Source organism: Arachis stenosperma, chromosome 3, assembly GCF_014773155.1.
Source record: "Arachis stenosperma cultivar V10309 chromosome 3, arast.V10309.gnm1.PFL2, whole genome shotgun sequence".
In the NCBI taxonomy this organism is placed as follows: domain Eukaryota; kingdom Viridiplantae; phylum Streptophyta; class Magnoliopsida; order Fabales; family Fabaceae; genus Arachis; species Arachis stenosperma.
Window position 1 is genome coordinate 69,352,100 of NC_080379.1, and position 17,977 is coordinate 69,370,076.

Below are 17,977 nucleotides of genomic sequence, written 5' to 3' on the forward strand. Positions count from 1 at the left end.
GATGGCCTTAATCATTCTCTTGGTATGTATCTATTCTATATTCTATAATTGGACATATAGATTAAAGAAAAGGAAAGAACATCAGAGTAAAAAGAAATGTAACACACAGAAATGAAATTATGGTTTGAATGCAACCATACAATTTAAGCTCAAGACTCACAGGCTGTGTGTTCTCTAACTCAAGCATCATATATCATTTATATATTGTATGCAGGTTTAGTTAAAATTTCCCATTATTCTCATAAAAAAAATTATTTAGGGTAGCTTTTAAAGTTTTAATGTTCCTCCTTGATGAAATGCTGTCAGCTTAACTATATCATGTAATGCTATATACAAGGTTTATGGATTTAAATCTGATATGTTCAATTTCCTAGCTTACTTCCTTTTTATATTTTTCTTATTTAAACTATACTATCTTATGCTAAAAAGGGGTAAACTATACTAATTAATCCACTAATAAATCAGAATTGCAAACAAAATTAAATAACTAAAATAAACTAAATGGCTAAAATATGAACTAAAAATGCAAAATGCAGAAAATAGAGTAAAAATACATAAAAGCAATGTATAAGTACTCAGAAAATAACAGTAAAAAGAAAAATACAGAAAAATATCCAAAATAAAAAGAAAAAGTATGTAGTGGTTCACCAAAATAAACGCCAGAGATGGCGACCTCCCCACACTTAAAAGGAAGCATCGTCCCCGATGCTCAATCAAGCCGAGTGTGAAGGGGTGTCATCACTGGTAGGGATGGCAGCTGGAGTCTCAGTGGTGGTGGGCTGGGAGTCTGGCTGCTGTAGAGGTGGGATTGACTGGAGTGGGATCTCTGGATCTGCAACCTCAAGCTGGGGCATAACCTCCGGATGCGGGGCAGCCTGCTCTGTGGCTCATCGTGGAAATGAGTCGCCTCATCGTGCTCATCCTCCTCCTCCTCTGATGGCTCTGATGGAGTGTCGGGCTCGGAGGGGATGTCGGCGCCCTGTCTGATCATCAGCATCAGATGGGAATAGCGTCGCCTACTGCGGCGCTCCAATATCTCATACCGGCGCCGGTTACGGCGCTCCATCTGATTAAGCTGGCGGAATAGGCGGTGCACGAGGCGGTATAGAGGGTCAGAGGCAGGTGGAGGTGCAGTAGTAGTGGCAGGAGCAGCAGTGGCAGCTGTGGATGAAGAGGGTCCAGCAGACGGTGGGGCTGTCTCATCAGTAGCAGTGAAGGGTGGTGGTCTGTAGCCCAAAGCTAGGAAGTTTCTGCTGTGAGGAATGATCTTCCTGCAATCCGCCACTGGTGGTCTCTCATCGGCATCCTCCCATGGCACGTCAGCCCGACAGCCAAGCTGTGTAACCAGATATGGAAAAGGGAGGGTGCCTCGGACGTGGACCCTGGCCATATAGTGCCAGATAAAATGAGGCATGTACAGGTTCTTACCCTCCAGCACACACCAGAGGAGGGTAAGCATGGCAACCGGGATCTCAGTCTCATGAGTACTCGGCATCACATAGTTGCTCAAGATCTGATGCCATAGCCGAGCTTCATCATTCAAGTACACTCTTTTGATCCCTCTAGGCATGGTAGTGTCCTGACCCATCTCCCAAGGAACTGTCGGGTCGAGAGCTATCCGTGCCTTCATGGCATCCCAATCAAACTGCATCTGACTCATGTCCTCCTTAGCCTTTGAAAAACCATCAAGCTGATCGGATTTGGCTGGGAGCTGAAGGATGTCCTCTAAGGCCTCTTCAGTGACCAGAATTTGTTTTCCCCTCAGGTTTACTGCATCAAGGGTAGTAAGGTAGTAGTTGCAATAGAATTCCCGGACCCAAGATGCGTTGACCTCTGTCAGTGTTCTTTCCAGAAAGAACCAGCCCCTTTATTTGATTTGCTCAGTGGTGTACTGCTGGAGGGCTTCTGGAATTTTCAGAGTTCGTTCCCGGTATAGATTTCTGGAGTTTGCAAAAGTCGGGTACTTCAGTTCACAGTACCGGTTTGCAAATTTTATAGGATGAGTCGAAGGGAGCAGCTGGTCAGCTTTTTCCTGCTGTGTGAAGTTCTTCTCCCGCCATGAAGAATCGTGCATTAGAGCAATGATGGACTAGGAAGAAGCTCCACGTTTGCGCTTGCCAGTAGCCTTGCCTTTGCCTTTCCTTTGTGAGGCAGACATCCTGAAAAATAGAAAACCAGGATATGGATAAAATAGGAAAGCAAATAGGCAATGCAAACAAAGGAAACTCAAAGCGCTAAGGGAGAAATAAAATAAGGAAAATGAGTAATGGAACTGTGGTTGAATGAATGTTAAATGGAAAGAGAAAAAATCAATATGCCATTGTGAGAAAGTTAGAGGAAAGTGAAAAAAAAATCAGAAAAGAGATCAAAAGGGTTAGTATGGTTAGAATTTGAAAAAGAAAGTAGTAAATTGAAATCAGTGAGTTAGGAAAGTGCGGGTTAAAGTAAGTGGCATAGAGAAATTCCATATAACAGTGATTCACAGGTAAGAATAGAAGTACTCATAATTGAACAAGCAGTTTATGAACCAGGAAATCAAAAAGGATAAGAAAGTTTGCCATAGCATTCATGAAATGGTCTGGGTAAAGCAGAGTGAAACAGATTTCAGAAATGCCAAACCAAAACATGAATGAAAAAAAAATTTTAAAAAAAAATTTGGGCAGCATTCCGGCTAAAATTGGATTGTCCCGGAAAATAGACAGCAATCATATCAGTTCATATGAATTAAAAAAAAATCAAGCTGCATGTACATAGATATAAAATAAACATAAAAACTCAATGTAAACAGCAGCGATATACAAGAAAGCAGCATATGAATCATGAATATAGCAGCAGCAGATTTGCACTTAGGAAAAAGCAGAAGTAAGAACAGTGCAAGTAAACAGACCTATATCCACTAACCACAGCCTAAGCTACCCAACAACCTAAAAATCCACTACAACATGCAAGTCTAGCTATCCTAATTATGAACAGAAACGGAAAAAAATAAAGAAAAATGACGAAAGGATAAAAATGGTTGCGTGTTGCGGAACCTGGTAAGCGAAAGGGGTGGAACAGGGAAGAAGTGGCTGCGGCGACGTCCGGCGCGGTGGTGGTGCACGGCGACACGGTGGCGGTTGAGGGGGTAGTGGTGGCTAGGGTTTTGGGTTGGTGAGAGAAGAAGGGGCACGGTCGGGTGGTTGAGAGAGAGGCGGCGCGGTGGTGGGCGGTGCTCGCGGTGGCAGTAGCGGAGAGGGGAGGGGAAGAGGAGGAGGGGAGAAGAAGGGAGGGAAGGTTGTTGGGGCGGCAGCGCACGTTGTGGCGGCGGCGTCTGGGTGGTGCTGGCGGTGGTTGGAGGGGGAGGGAGCAGAGAGGGAGAAGAGGATTGGGGGTGGGGGGGTCTGTGCGATTGATAGGGTTCGCGTGGCTGGGAGGGTTATGCTTTCGAATCCACGCGGCCGCGTGAATCACGCGGTCGCGTGGTTGGGGCGAAAAGGGGAGTGACGCGATCGCGTGGGGCACGCGATCACATGAGAGGGAGGAAAGAAGGTTGACGCGATCGCGTGGGTCTCGCGATCGCGTCGCTGGAATTCGTGCTAAACACACGACTCCAGCGCCGTTTCAGCGCAACTCTCTGTCTCCTTTTGAGGTGATGTACAATCCATGCGACGCGATCGCGTCGCTCACGCGGTTGTGTGGGATTGTTATTGTGTAAGTGATGCGATCGCATGGGGCATGCGATCGCGTGGACCAATTAGTGCGAAGCGCACAAGGGCCGCACGATTCCGGCCTAACTTTTTGTTCGTTGGATCCTTACGCCGATATATATCACGCGGCCGCGTGGGTCACGCGGTCGCATGAGTGGTGTTTTTCGTGATATGACGCGATTGCATAGGGCATGCGGTCGCGTCGTGCAACGCTTTTTTTTTATACATGAAAAATGCAGAATGCAATGACTATCATGAATGCTTATGCATGATTCCAGGTTTAATAAATTAAAATAAAAAAGGAAAAATGAAAGCAATTAACAAGAAATAAATTGAAAAAGAAGCGACCATACCATGGTGGGTTGTCTCCCACCTAGCACTTTTAGTTAAAGTCCTTAAGTTGGACATTGGAGGAGTATCCTGTTATGGTGGTTTATGTTTAAATTCGTCCAAAAACCTCCACCAGTGCTTGGAATGCCAATAGCCTCCGGGGTCCCAAACTAGGCATGTGAAGCGTCTGAGCAGCTTTAAATATATTGTTAGGCTCTCGGGACGACAAATGTTAGAATAAACTCCAGGATTCTAAGCCTTGCTTTTAAATCTGCCTCCGTCCTGATCTACATGTCTCCATCCGGGCGGTTTAAAAAGTTGAATCTCACCATGGTGACCAAACGTTCTCCGTGATCCATGCAATTGAGTATGATACCAATCCGTGTACTTCGAGGTGAAGCGTGGAACCTTATTGAACCTTGTGCACCAACTCTGAGTACGAGCCATTTCTCTCTTACTCTTAAAGCCGCAGAGAGCTCTAAGCTGGCCATCTGTTTCAAGTAAACCATATTCAAGTGAATAAGTAAAATTGTAAGTTAAGGATTGTACCCACTTGAAGCTTGTATTAGGTGGTAGTGGCCTTGGGATAGGTGTTTCTGGTGGTTCTGTAAGTTTTACTCCCTTATGCTCTTCTGTGAATTCCTCCACATCCTTGCAAGAGTCCTCAATTGTATCTGTGTCCGAGTCAAATTCTTCTGTGTCTTCCTCATCACTCGAGTCATAGATTGGAGGTTGAGAGAAATCTACCTCTGCATCATTTTCGTATTCACTTAGGGAAGATTCTTCGATTTCAAGGAATTCACTTGCAGATGCAAGTTCATCACTGAGAGAACAGGACTCGTGATCATCATCATCAAGAAAAATTGCTTCTTGGATTACCCCATCTGATTTTTTGTAAACGACTTGCCTTGGAGATTGTACGGTATCCTCCTTAGCATCAACTGTGGCATCTTGGACGGAATTTTCCTCAATTCTGGATTCCCAAGGAAGTTCAGCATCGCCTAGATCTTCAACCAACTCTTCTTCTTGAACAATGACAGCTTCTTCTAATTATTCTAGTACAAATTCATTCTCTGCCTTATCCACTGGAGTCTCTAGTATTTCTTTCATGCTACGCTCTTCATCGGGTTGTCCACATGGAGCTGTGGTTGATCCTTGTATATTTGAGCGTTTAGTGGCCCATTGGATTAGTGCGTGCTCCAGTTGTTGAATGGTTGTTTGAAATTTAGTTATTGTTTTTTTTAGGCGATCCTCTGCTTCGTGGTTTGCTGGACTTAGACATGATACATAGGGAAGTAGTGATGACTGGGAACGAGTGGATTGGTATTGGGGTAAGGAAGGATCATATGATGGCGAATGGTGAAGAGAAGCTTGGGAGTGTGGTGGTTCGAGGTTATGTTGAAAGGACGGTTTATATGCACGGGGTGGGGCTTGTTGGTAGTTACAAGGTTGTCCACCATGTCTTTCAGCTGGGTATGTGCGGTAGAATGGTCTTTGTCCAGGATATCTCGGAGGGTGTTGCTGCCAAAAGGGTTGATTAGATCCTCTTGGTTCCATCCATCCTTGATTGGTCTGACCTTGATGCACATTCCTGCTGTAACTTCTATTTCCTTTAACAATATTAGAACCAAACTCAAAGCGAGAGGGGTGAGAGTTCATAGTAGCAAATAAATATAAAAAGGAAAAAAGAAAATAAATAAATAAGCAAAAGAAAAATATTTACAATAACCAATAATAAGGCACACGTTAACAGTTCCCCGGCAACAGTGCCATTTTGATGAGATGACTTTTGCGTGGTCTAGAAATTTGCGGATAAATCCTCGTTGCAAGTATAGTTTCTAAACCTTCAAAAGTCCTTTCATACAAACGTTTGGGTGTCACAAGTAACAAACCCCTTTAAAAATTGTTAACCGAGTATTCAAACCTCGGGTCGTCTTCTCAAGGAACTGCAAGGAAGTATGTTCTTATTATTGGTTATAAAGGTTGTAATCGGGGTTTGGAAGGTGAGAAGCAAGTGATTTAAATGACAAGTAAAGTAAATGGCAATTAAAAATAAATAAATAACTGTAAAACAATTTTTGGCACGATAAGGGAATTTAGAGGTCTAACTTAGTTATCTCTCTCAACTATAATAAAAGTTGAATCTAAACTCCACTTGGTCAACCTTTATTAGGGCAAAGGAAAGTTAAGGGACTAATTAAATTGACCTATGAATCCTAATTATTTTCTAAGAAAAGGTTGGGATTATTTAGGTTCAGCTCAATTAGCAAGATAATGATTATTAATTACGTTGAGTTCAATAACTGTTGAGTTACTAAATTCTTAATCAGAACCAAAAGGGGAAAAAGTAAAATTGCTGGAATAATAAAAATATCTTCAAATTGTAAACAATGATAACCATAAATTAACAAGAGCAATAATAAACTGAAAATACCTCAATACCATTAATTCAAATAATTATCTGTAACATGGAATAATTCATAAATCAAATTATAAAAGTAAATGATCAATTCAAATGCTGGAATAAATAATTATAGAACTAAAATAAAAGAACAATTAAAACCTGGATCCAGAGTTACTCTTGAAACAAGAAGAAATCCTAAATCCTAAAAGAGAGAGAGAGAACCTCTCTCTAGACTAAATTTAAATCATTGAAAACTAAAATTACGTGCTCTCCCTGAATGGATGCATTCCCTCACTTCATAACCCCTGGTCTATGCTGTCTGGGCTTGGATTTGGGCCAAAAAGGGCTTTAGAACTCGCTGGGGCGTGTTTTGTAATTTTCTAGTGCGTGGCCTCTGTCACGCGTCCGCGTGGGTCACGCGTCCGCGTGGGTCACGCGGTCACGTCATTCGAAGCTTTTCCTTGCCACGCGATCACGTCAGTCATGCGACCGTGTCATGTGCTTTCTGCTTAAGGCACGCGGTCGCGTCAGTCATGCGGCCGTGTCGCTGCTGATTCGTGCTTGGCACGCGATCGCGTCGTCCATGCGATCGCGTGGATACCAGTTTCCTTAAAGCTCCATTTTTTCTTTCTCCTTTCCTTTCAGTATGTTTCCTTTTTCACCCTTTAAGTCATTCTGCCTTAGAAAATCTGAAACTACTCAACACACTAATCACGGCATCGAATGAAAATAAAGGTAATTAAAATAATTAATTTTCAAAGCTTAGGAAACATGTTTTTCACAATATGACATAATAATGAAGGGAAAGTAAAACCATGCAATTTATGTGAATAAGTAGGTGAAGGATTATATAAATCACTCAAATCAAGCACAAAAGAACTCATGAAATATGGGTTTATCAGCTCCCTAACCCAATGAAAGGGGTTTAGTTGTTCATAGCTCTGGAAAATGGAAATGAAGAAGAAGAAAGATACATTCTATTTACCCCATCATTCTGGGAAGGCCATTCCTAGCCACAGCTAGAGCATTCATAGATGTAGAGCGAGGAGAGTTAGTGCTGAGAATACATGACGAGCAGCTCACTTTCAATGTTCTCAACCTCTCACAAGAAGCAGATCATGATGACAATGAGCTGAGGGAGGAGCCAAACAAGGAAGCACAAACAACACAATTGGAAACCCCATTGGTTGGGAAGCCATGTATTCAAGAAGAACCTCATTCAAAGGTAACTCAAGGGAAGCTGAGCAAACCAGAGTCATGCAAAGCTAGCAACAAAGAGTCCTTAGAGAAAGAGTCCATAGGAAGCAAGACAGCATCAATGGGAACAAGGAGGAAAGTACCCAGAAGATGGAGAAACAAGAAGATTCCTACAGAGGATTTCTCCCCAGGAGATGAAGTGATTTCTACATACTTCCCATCTATACCACCTCACCTCCCCACTATACCATCTTAGCTGCCTCCAGTGTACACTATCAACAAAATCTTGTCCTTAGAGCATATGGAGCTTATCAACAAAGCCAATGGATATAGGCTCACTACAAGGGGAGAAGACTTCAAGCACTATCAACCACCTTGGCAAGGACCAAACGTCAAGCTAATGACGCTAAAGAAGCGCTCCATGGGAGGCAACCATGTTCTATACCCTCTCTCTTAAATCTCTAATAATAGTAATAAGGCGAATTTCATGTATTCTTAAATCAATTTTGACAACCAATATAAGACCCCTTTACATGCAGCGTATAGTACATGATAAGTTTGGTGTTCAAGGCACACCAAGTGGGCTTGAACACACTTTATGAGGTAAAATTATTCCCCAAACTTGTTGCACCATTTGATCACAAACAAGTTTGGTGTATCAACGTTGCATGCATGGGGGGTTTAGTTGTTGATTGATTTGCATTCATGAAAAGCATTTAGCCATTTAAAAATAAAAAAAAAAGATATTTTTTGTTAGCTAGCTCACATTTTAAAGTTTCCCACCAAAAATTTCAATTAACCATTTGTAAATTTTCTTCGTGTATAGGGAATCCAAAAGGACATTGATGGTACTTGATAGGACAATTAAGGAAGGGAGATTCGGCCACTATACCAAGGTAATCTCACACTTGTCTTCATGGGGAATGTCCTTGGAAGTGTTGCCATCCAACATCGGGAGTGGATAGTTTTGGAGACCGAACCAAGACCCTCATAAAGGAGGTGATCCTTGTGCACATTCAATCCCAAAATCCCAACCGTCCACTATCAAACAACACCATCAATTCACACCCTTCAATCAATTGCCTTCTTCCTATATAAACCCCTTCACACAACCTCCCCGTACACACTTCATATTCTCACCCTTCCCACTTCCTTCTTTCGGGCATACAAACTTCATCACCAAAGGTCTCACATACACCCTCCTAGCCATCTTGAGATTGACCAACACATCAACCAATTCTCACTTATGGCATTATCAAGCTCCAAGAGGAAAAAGGGGAAGGAACCAATGGAGAGCATCCCCTTCGATGGAAGGAGATTCAAAACAACCTTCCATGAGCTCGAGTTTGAATAGATAAAGAACAAAAAGATACTTCCTGAGTCGACATTCCAGTTCAACGAAGATGAATGTCCACAAATTCGAGAGAAGATTGAGCAAATGGGGTGGCAAAAGCTCACCAATCCAGAAGCAAGGACTAATGCAACCCTCATCAAGGAATTCTATGCAAATGTGGTTAGAGAAGAGAAGACTATAACCCCCACCTTCAAGAGCTACGTAAGAGAAACAGAGGTGGATTTCAGCCCCAATGCCATAACAAGGGTTCTCCAGCTGAAATCACCACGTTTTGTTGAGCTCGGTTATCAAGAAAGAATAAATAATGGCCCCAACAATGATGAATGGGAAGAAATTGTGAGCGACATATGTCTTTTGGGATTTGACTGGGAAAGTGATGAGCGGATAATTTATACGCTTTTTGGCATTGTTTTTATGTAGTTTTTAGTATGATCTAGTTACTTTTAGGGATGTTTTCATTAGTTTTTATTCTAAATTCACATTTCTGGACTTTACTATGAGTTTGTGTGTTTTTCTATGATTTCAGGTATTTTCTAGCTGAAATTGAGGGACCTGAGCAAAACTCTGATAGGAGGCTAACAAAGGGCTGCTGATGCTGTTGGAATCTGACCTCCCTGAACTCGAAATGGATTTTCTGGTGCTACAGAACTCCAAATAGCGCGCTCTCAACGGCGTTAGAAAGTAGACATCTAGAGCTTTCCAGCAATATATAATAGTCCATACTTTATTTGTGATTAGATAACGTAAACTGGCGCTCAACACCACTTTCATACTGCATTCTGGAGTCAAACGCCAGAAACACGTCACGAACCAGAGTTGAGCGCCCAAAACACGTTACAACTTGGCATTCAACTCCAAGAGAAGTCTCAGATCGTGGATAAATCAAGCTCAGCCCAAACATACACCAAGTGGGCCCCGAAAGTGGATTTATGCATCAATTACTTACTTCTGTAAACCCTAGTAGCTCGTTTAGTATAAATAGAACTTTTTACTAGTTTATTAGATATCATGGTTATCTTGGTTCCATATTTGGATTTTGACATCCTGGTTTTCGTTTTGGGGGTTGGCCATTCAGCCATGCCTGAATCTCGATCACTTATGTATTTTCAACGGTGGAGTTTCTACACACCATATATTAAGGGTATGGAGCTCTTCTGTACCTCAAGTTTTAATGCAATTACTACTATTTTCTATCCAATTCGATTTACTCCTGTTCTAAGATATTCGTTGCACTTCAACTTGACGAGTGTGATGATCCATGACACTCATCATCATTCTTACTTATGAACGCGCGTGACTGACAACTACTTACATTCTACCTTACGCCGGGCGCATATCTCTTCCATTCTAGAATTGATGGCGCCATTCATGGGAATCCAGAAAGTCTAACCTTGTCTGTGGTATTCCGAGTAGGATTCCGGGATTGAATGACTGTGACGAGCTTTAAACTCTTGAAGGCTGGGCGTTAGTGACAGACGCAAAAGAATCACTGGATTCTATTCCAACCTAATTGAGAACCGAGAGATGATTAGCCGTGCTGTGACAGAGCATCTGGACCATTTTCACTGAGAGGATGGGATGTAGCCATTGACAACAGTGATGCCCTACATACAGCTTGCCATAGAAAGGAGTGATGAAAAACTAGAAGGAAGAAGTAGGAAAGCAGAGATTCAGAAGGAACACAGCACCTCCATACACCTATCCAAAATTCCCACCATTGGATTACATGAGTAACTTTATCTTTATTTTATGTTTATTATTTATTATTAATTTTTGAAAATCCATAATCAATTACTATCCGCCTGACTGAGATTTACAAGGTGACAATAGCTTGCTTCATACCAACAATCTCTGTGGGATCGACCCTTACTCACGTAAGGTTTATTACTTGGACGACCCAGTACACTTGCTGGTTAGTTGAGCGAAATTGTGGAAAGAAAGTGCTGAGTTAATAGATGCACGTACCAAAGAGCCATTATTGATTATCACAATTTCGTCCACCAAGTTTTTGGCGCCGTTGCCGGGGATTGTTCGAGTATGGACAACTGACGGTTCAATTGCATGCTTTAAAAATTTTTTCCTTGCATTTTTCGAAAATTCTTGCATCATGGTGTTCTTCATGATCTTCAAGTTGTTCTTGGTAAGTCTTCTTGTTTGATCTTGATATTTTCTTGTTTTGTGTTACATGTTGTTTTTCATGTGCATTCTTGCATTCATAGTGTCCATGCATTAAAGATTTCTAAGTTTGGTGTCTTGCATGTTTTCTTTGCATCAAAAAGTTTTTTAAAAATATGTTCTTGATGTTCATCATGATCTTCAAAGTGTTCTTGGTGTTCATCTTGACATTCATAGTGTTCTTGCATGCATCATGAGTTTTGATCCAAAATTTTCATGTTTTGGGTCATTTTTATGTTTTTCTCTCTCATCATAAAAAAAAATTCAAAAAATCAAAAAAATATCTTTTCCTTAATTTTCGAAAATTTGAGTTGACTTAGTCAAAATTTTTTAAAATTAGTTGTTTCTTACAAGTCAAGTCAAATTTTCAATTTTTAAAAATGTTATCTTTTCAAAACTTTTTCAAATCAAATCTTTTTCATTTTTATCTTATTAATTTCGAAAATTTTAAAAATTATTTCAAAAATTTTTTTCTTAATTTTATTTCAAATTTTCGAAAACTTAATTAACAATTAGTGTGATTGATTAAAAAATTTGAAGTTTGTTACTTTCTTGTTAAGAAATGTTCAATCTTTAAATTCTAGAATCTTATCTTTTAGTTTCTTGTTAGTTAAGTAATTAATTTTAATTTTAAAAAAATTAAATCTTTTTCAACCATATCTTTTTATCATATCTTCTTATCTTATCTTTTTATCATATCTTTTTCAAAATTTTATCTTTTTCAAAAATTTGATTTCAAAATATCTTATCTAACTTCTTATCTTCTTATCTTTTGAAATTTGATTTTAATATCTTTTTCAACTAACTATTTGACTTTTTGTTTGTTTCTTATCTTTTTCAAAACCACCTAACTACTTTTCCCTCTTTAATTTTCGAAAATATCTTATCTACTTTTCAAAAATTCTTTTTAATTGTTTTAAATTTTAATTTTAATTATATATTATCTTTAATTTTCGAAAATCACTAACTACTTTTTCAAAATTATTTTCGAAATTCTCTACTCTTCTCTTCTTCTATTTATTTATTTATTTATTAACACTTCTCTTCACCTCTCTTCATCTCAAATCACTACCCCTACCTTTGCCCTTTATTCAAACTATTCATTCTTCTTCACTCCTATTCCCTTTCTTCTTCTATTAATAATAAGGATCCTCTTTGTCCAGATATAGAGGATTCCTCTTCCTTTTTCTTTTTCTCTTCTCCTTCATATGAGCAAGAAAAAGGAAAAAGGCACTCTTGTTAAAGCTGATCCTGAACCTGAAAGGACTCTGAAGAGGTAACTAAGAGAAGCTAAATTACAACAATCCAGAGACAACCTTTCTGAAATTTTCGAACAAGAGAAGGAGATGGCAGCCGAACCCAACAACAATAATGTAAGGAGGATGCTTGGTGATTTTATTAAACCAACGTCCAAGTTTGATGGAAGAAGCATCTCAATTCCAGCCATTGGAGCAAACAATTTTGAGCTGAAACCTCAATTAGTTGCTTTAATGCAACAGAACTGCAAGTTTCATGGACTTCCATCTGAAGATCCTTATCAGTTTTTAACTGAGTTTTTGCAGGTTTGTGAGATTGTAAAGACGAATGGAGTAGATCCTGAAGTCTACAGGCTCATGCTTTTCCCTTTTGCTATAAGAGACAGAGCTAGAACATGGTTGGACTCACAACCTAAAGATAGCCTGGACTCCTGGGATAAGCTGGTCACGGCCTTCTTGGATAAATTCTTTCCTCCTTAAAAGCTGAGCAAGCTTAGAGTGGATGTTCAGACCTTCAAGCAAAAAGATGGTGAATCCCTCTATGAAGCTTGGGAAAGATACAAGTAGATGACCAAAAAGTGTCCTTCTGACATGTTTTCAGAATGGACTATATTAGATATATTCTATTATGGTCTATCTGAGTTTTCCAAGATGTCATTGGACCACTCTGCAGGTGGATCCATTCACCTAAAGAAAACGCCTGCAGAAGCTCAAGAACTTATTGACATGGTTGCAAATAACCAATTCATGTACACTTCTGAGAGGAATTCCGTGAATAATGGGACGCCTCAGAGGAAGGGAGTTTTTGAAATTGATGCTCTGAATGCCATATTGGCTCAGAACAAAGTGTTGACTCAGCAAGTCAACATGATTTCTCAGAGTCTGAATGGATGACAAAATGCATCCAACAGTACTAAAGAGGAAGCTTCTGAAGAAGCATATGATCCTGAAAACCCTGCAATAGCAGAGGTAAATTACATGGGTGAACCTTATGGAAACACCTATAATACATCATGGAGAAATGATGAGCGGATAATTTGTACCCTTTTTGGCATTGTTTTTAGTATGTTTTTAGTATGATTTAGTTAGTTTTTAGTATACTTTTATTAGTTTTTAGTTAAAATTCACTTTTCTGGACTTTACTATGAGTTTGTGTGTTTTTCTGTGATTTCAGGTATTTTCTGGCTGAAATTGAGGGTCCTGAGCAAAAATCTGATTCAGAGACTGAAAAGGACTGCAGATGCTGTTGGATTCTGACCTCCCTACACTCGAAGTGGACTTTCTGGAGCTACAGAAGCCCAATTGGCGCGCTCTCAACGGCATTGGAAAGTAGACATCCTGGGCTTTCCAGAAATATATAATAGTCCATACTTTGCCCAAGATTTGATGGCCCAAACCGGCGTAGCAATTCAGCCTCAGAAATTCCAGCGTTTAACGCTGGAACTGGCATAAAACTTGGAGTTAAACGCCCAAACTGGCATGAAAGCTGGCGTTTAACTCCAGAAAAGGTCTCTACACGAAAATGCTTCATTGCTCAGCCCAAGCACACACCAAGTGGGCCCGGAAGTGGATTTTTCGGTCATTTACTCATTTCTGTAAACCTTAGGTTACTAGTTTACTATTAATAGGATCTTTGGACATTGTATCTGTACCTCATGACACTTTACACGTTTTCATTGTACACTTTCCACGGCATGAGTCTCTAAACCCCATGGTTGGGGGTGAGGAGCTCTGCTGTGTCTTGATGGATTAATGCAATTTCTACTGTTTCTTATTCAATCATGCTTGCTTCCATTCTAAGATATCACTTGTTCTTAACCCGGATGAATGTGATGATCCGTGACACTCATCATATTCTCAACTATGAACGTGTGCCTGACAACCACCTCCGTTCTACCCTAGATTAAGTAGATATCTCTTGGATTCTTTAATCGGAATCTTTGTGGTATAAGCTAGAACTGATGGCGGCATTCAAGAGAATCCGGAAGGTCTAAACCTTGTCTGTGGTATTCTGAGTAGGATTCGATGATTGGATGACTGTGACGTGCTTCAAACTCCTAGCAGGCGGGGCGTTAGTGACAGACGCAAAAGAATCACTGGATTCTATTCCGGCCTGACCGAGAACCGACAGCTGATTAGCCATATGCTGTGACAGAGCATAGGAACATTTTCACTGAGAGGATGGGAGGTAGCCACTGACAACGGTGAAACCCTACATACAGCTTGCCATGGAAGGAGCCTTGCGTGTTTGATGAAGAAGACAGTAGGAAAGCAGAGATTCAGAAGATGGAGCATCTCCAAAGACTCAACCTATTCTCCATTACTGAAAAACAAGTAACCAATTCATGTTCTTTTGCTTTTTGCAATCAATCCTGATAATTTCTGATATCCTGACTAAGATTTACAAGATAACCATAGCTTGCTTCAAGCCGACAATCTCCGTGGGATCGACCCTTGCTCACGCAAGGTATTACTTGGACGACCCAGTGCACTTGCTGGTTAGTTGTGCGGGATTGCAAAAGTGTTATTGCAATTTCGTGCACCAAGTTTTTGGCGCCGTTGCCGGGGATTGTTCGAGTTTGGACAACTGACGGCTTATCTTGTTGCTTAGATTAGGACCGTTTTGTTTTTTTTTTATTGGTTTAGAGTCTTTTAGTTGAGTCTAGTTTCATATTTTAAGTTTGGTGTCAATTGCATGCCTTTGTTTTTCTTTTTAATTTTCGATTTTGCATGTTCTTAGTCCCTTTTTGATTCATAAAAATTTTAAGTTTGGTGTCTTTTTGTGTTTTTCTCTTTCCTCTTTTCAAAAATCAAATCTTTTTCATAAAATTTTTCAATCACATCTTTCTAATTGCTATTTTCAAAATCTTTTTAATTAACTATTTGATTCAGTTCTCAATTTGCTTTGATCTTATTTTCGTTTTGATTTTCGAATTTTTATTTTAATTTTCTTTTGTTTTATTTTATTATTTTCGTTTAACTCAAAAAAAAAATATAAAATTTATCTATTTGCAATTCATATCAATTCCCTTTATCCATTATGGACATAAGTGGGATTGAGCAGTCCAGAAGGACTCTGGGGTCATATGCTAACCCCATTACAGCTGCATATGGGAGTAGCATCTGTACACCTCCCATCAAAGCAAGCAGCTTTGAGTTAAATCCTTAACTCATTATCATAGTGCAGCAAAATTGCCAGTATTCCGGCCTTCCACAGGAAGAGCCTACTGAGTTTCTGGCACAATTCTTACAAATTGCTGACACAGTACATGATAAAGAGGTAGATCAGGATGTCTATAGACTATTACTGTTTCCATTTGCTGTAAAAGATCAAGCTAAAAGGTGGTTGAATAACCAACTTACAGCAAGCATAAAGACATGGAAACAGTTATCAGATAAATTCCTGAATCATTTTTACCCTCCAAAGAGGATGACACAGCTAAGGCTGGACATCCAAGGCTTTAAACAAGAGGATAATGAATCCCTTTATAATGCCTGGGAGAGGTATAGAGGTATGCTAAGAAAATGCCCCTCTGAAATGTTTTCAGAGTGGGTACAGTTAGACATCTTCTACTATGGGCTTACAGAAAAAGCTCAGATGTCTTTAGACCACTCAGCTGGTGGATCTATACACATGAGGAAGACAATTGAAGAAGCTCAAGAGCTTATAGACACTGTTGCTAGAAACCAATATTACTCTAGCAATGAGTTCTCTCCAAAAGAGGAAGTTATGACAGTAGTCACTGATCAGTCCTCAAGAAAGATGAATGAGCTTAATCAACAATTGCTCCTGATGACAGAACAGTTGGCAGAATTTAAAGAAATGCTCCATGATACTAAGGTTGCTAACAAGAACATAGAACTGCAGTTAAATCAAGCAAAACAGCAAATATTTAAACAAATAACAGAGGAATGTCAAGCAGTTCAACTGAGGAGTGGGAAGACACTGAATACCTCTGTTCAAAAGAGCAGAAAGCCAAACAAGGAACAATTGACAGAGGATAACCAAACCACTGTTCAAAATCCCTCTGAGGACAGTAAGAGCCCAGAGAGGAATGTTATTGGCGTTCAAACGCCAGAAAGGGAAGGAAAGTTGGCGTTAAACGCTCATTCCTTGCCCAGTTCTGGCGTTCAAACGCCAGAAAAGGGAGAGAAGTTGGCGTTTAACGCCCAAACTTCACCCATTCCTGGCATTCAAACGCCAAGGGAAGATCAGACACCTGAGAGTGCTGACAGTAATCCCTCTAACAAGGTTTCTTCAACCACTTCTGTAAGGAATAAACCTGCAGCATCTAAGGTTGAAGAATATCAAGCCAAGATGCCTTATCCTCAGAAACTCCGCAAAGCGGAACAGGATAAGCAATTTGCCCGCTTTGCAGACTATCTAAGGACTCTTGAAATAAAGATTCCGTTTGCAGAGGCACTTGAGCAATACCTTCTTATGCTAAGTTCATGAAAGAGATCTTAAGTCATAAGAGGATTGGAGAGAAACTGAAAAGTGTTTCTCACTGAAGAATGCAGTGCAGTCATTTTGAAAAGCTTACCAGAAAAGCTTCAAGATCCTGGAAGCTTTCTGATACCATGCACATTAGAAGGCGCTTGCACCAAGACAGCCCTATGTGATCTTGGAGCAAGCATCAATCTAATACCTGCATCCACTATCAGAAAGCTTGGGTTGGCTGGAGAAGTCAAACCAACCAGATATGCCTCCAACTTGCTGATGGCTCCATTAAACACCCATCAGGCATAATAGAGGACATGATTGTCAAGGTTGGGCCCATTTGCCTTTCCAACTGACTTTGTGGTGCTGGAAATGGAGGAGCACAAAGTGCAACTCTCATTCTAGGAAGACCTTTCCTAGCAACTGGACGAACTCTCATTGATGTACAAAGAGGGGAAGTAACCCTGAGAGTCAATGAGGATGAGTTCAAGTTGAATGCTGTAAAAGCTATGCAGCATCCAGACACACCAAATGACTGCATGGGCGCTGACATTATTGACTCTCTGGTAGAAGAGATCAATATGCTGAAAGCCTAGAATCAGAGCTTGAGGACATCTTCAAGATGCTCAACCTGATCAAGAAGAACTAGAGGAAGCAAAGGAATTTTCAAAAATTCCTCAGGAGGAGGATAAACTCCCAAACCTGAACTCAAACCTCTACCACCATCCCTGAAGTACGTATTTCTGGGAGAGGGTGACACTTTTCCAGTGATTATAAGCTCTGCTTTGAATCCACAGGAAGAGGAAGCACTGATTCAAGTGCTAAGGACACACAAGACAGCTCTTGGGTGGTCCATAAGTGATCTTAAGGGCATTAGCCCAGTGATGCATGCACAAGATCCTGTTGGAGGATAATGCCAAACTAGTCCAACCACAAAGGAGGCTAAATCCAGCCATGAAGGAAGTGGTGCAGAAAGAGGTTACTAAATTACTGGAGGCTGGGATTATTTATCCTATTTCTGATAGCCCCTGGGTGAGCCCTGTCCAAGTTGTCCCCAAAAAGGGAGGCATGACAGTGGTTCATAATGAAAAAAATGAACTGGTTCCTACAAGACAGTTACAGGGTGGCGTATGT

The 17,977-nt window shown here is 40.4% G+C and overlaps 1 non-coding gene across 1 annotated transcript; it reads right to left on the bottom strand.

The window, feature by feature from the left end:
- Window positions 1-12,891: 12,891 nt before the first annotated feature.
- Window positions 12,892-12,995, bottom strand: LOC130971695 (small nucleolar RNA R71). Its single transcript, XR_009082907.1, has one exon. It is a non-coding gene; the product is annotated as a small nucleolar RNA R71 (small nucleolar RNA).
- Window positions 12,996-17,977: the final 4,982 nt, after the last annotated feature.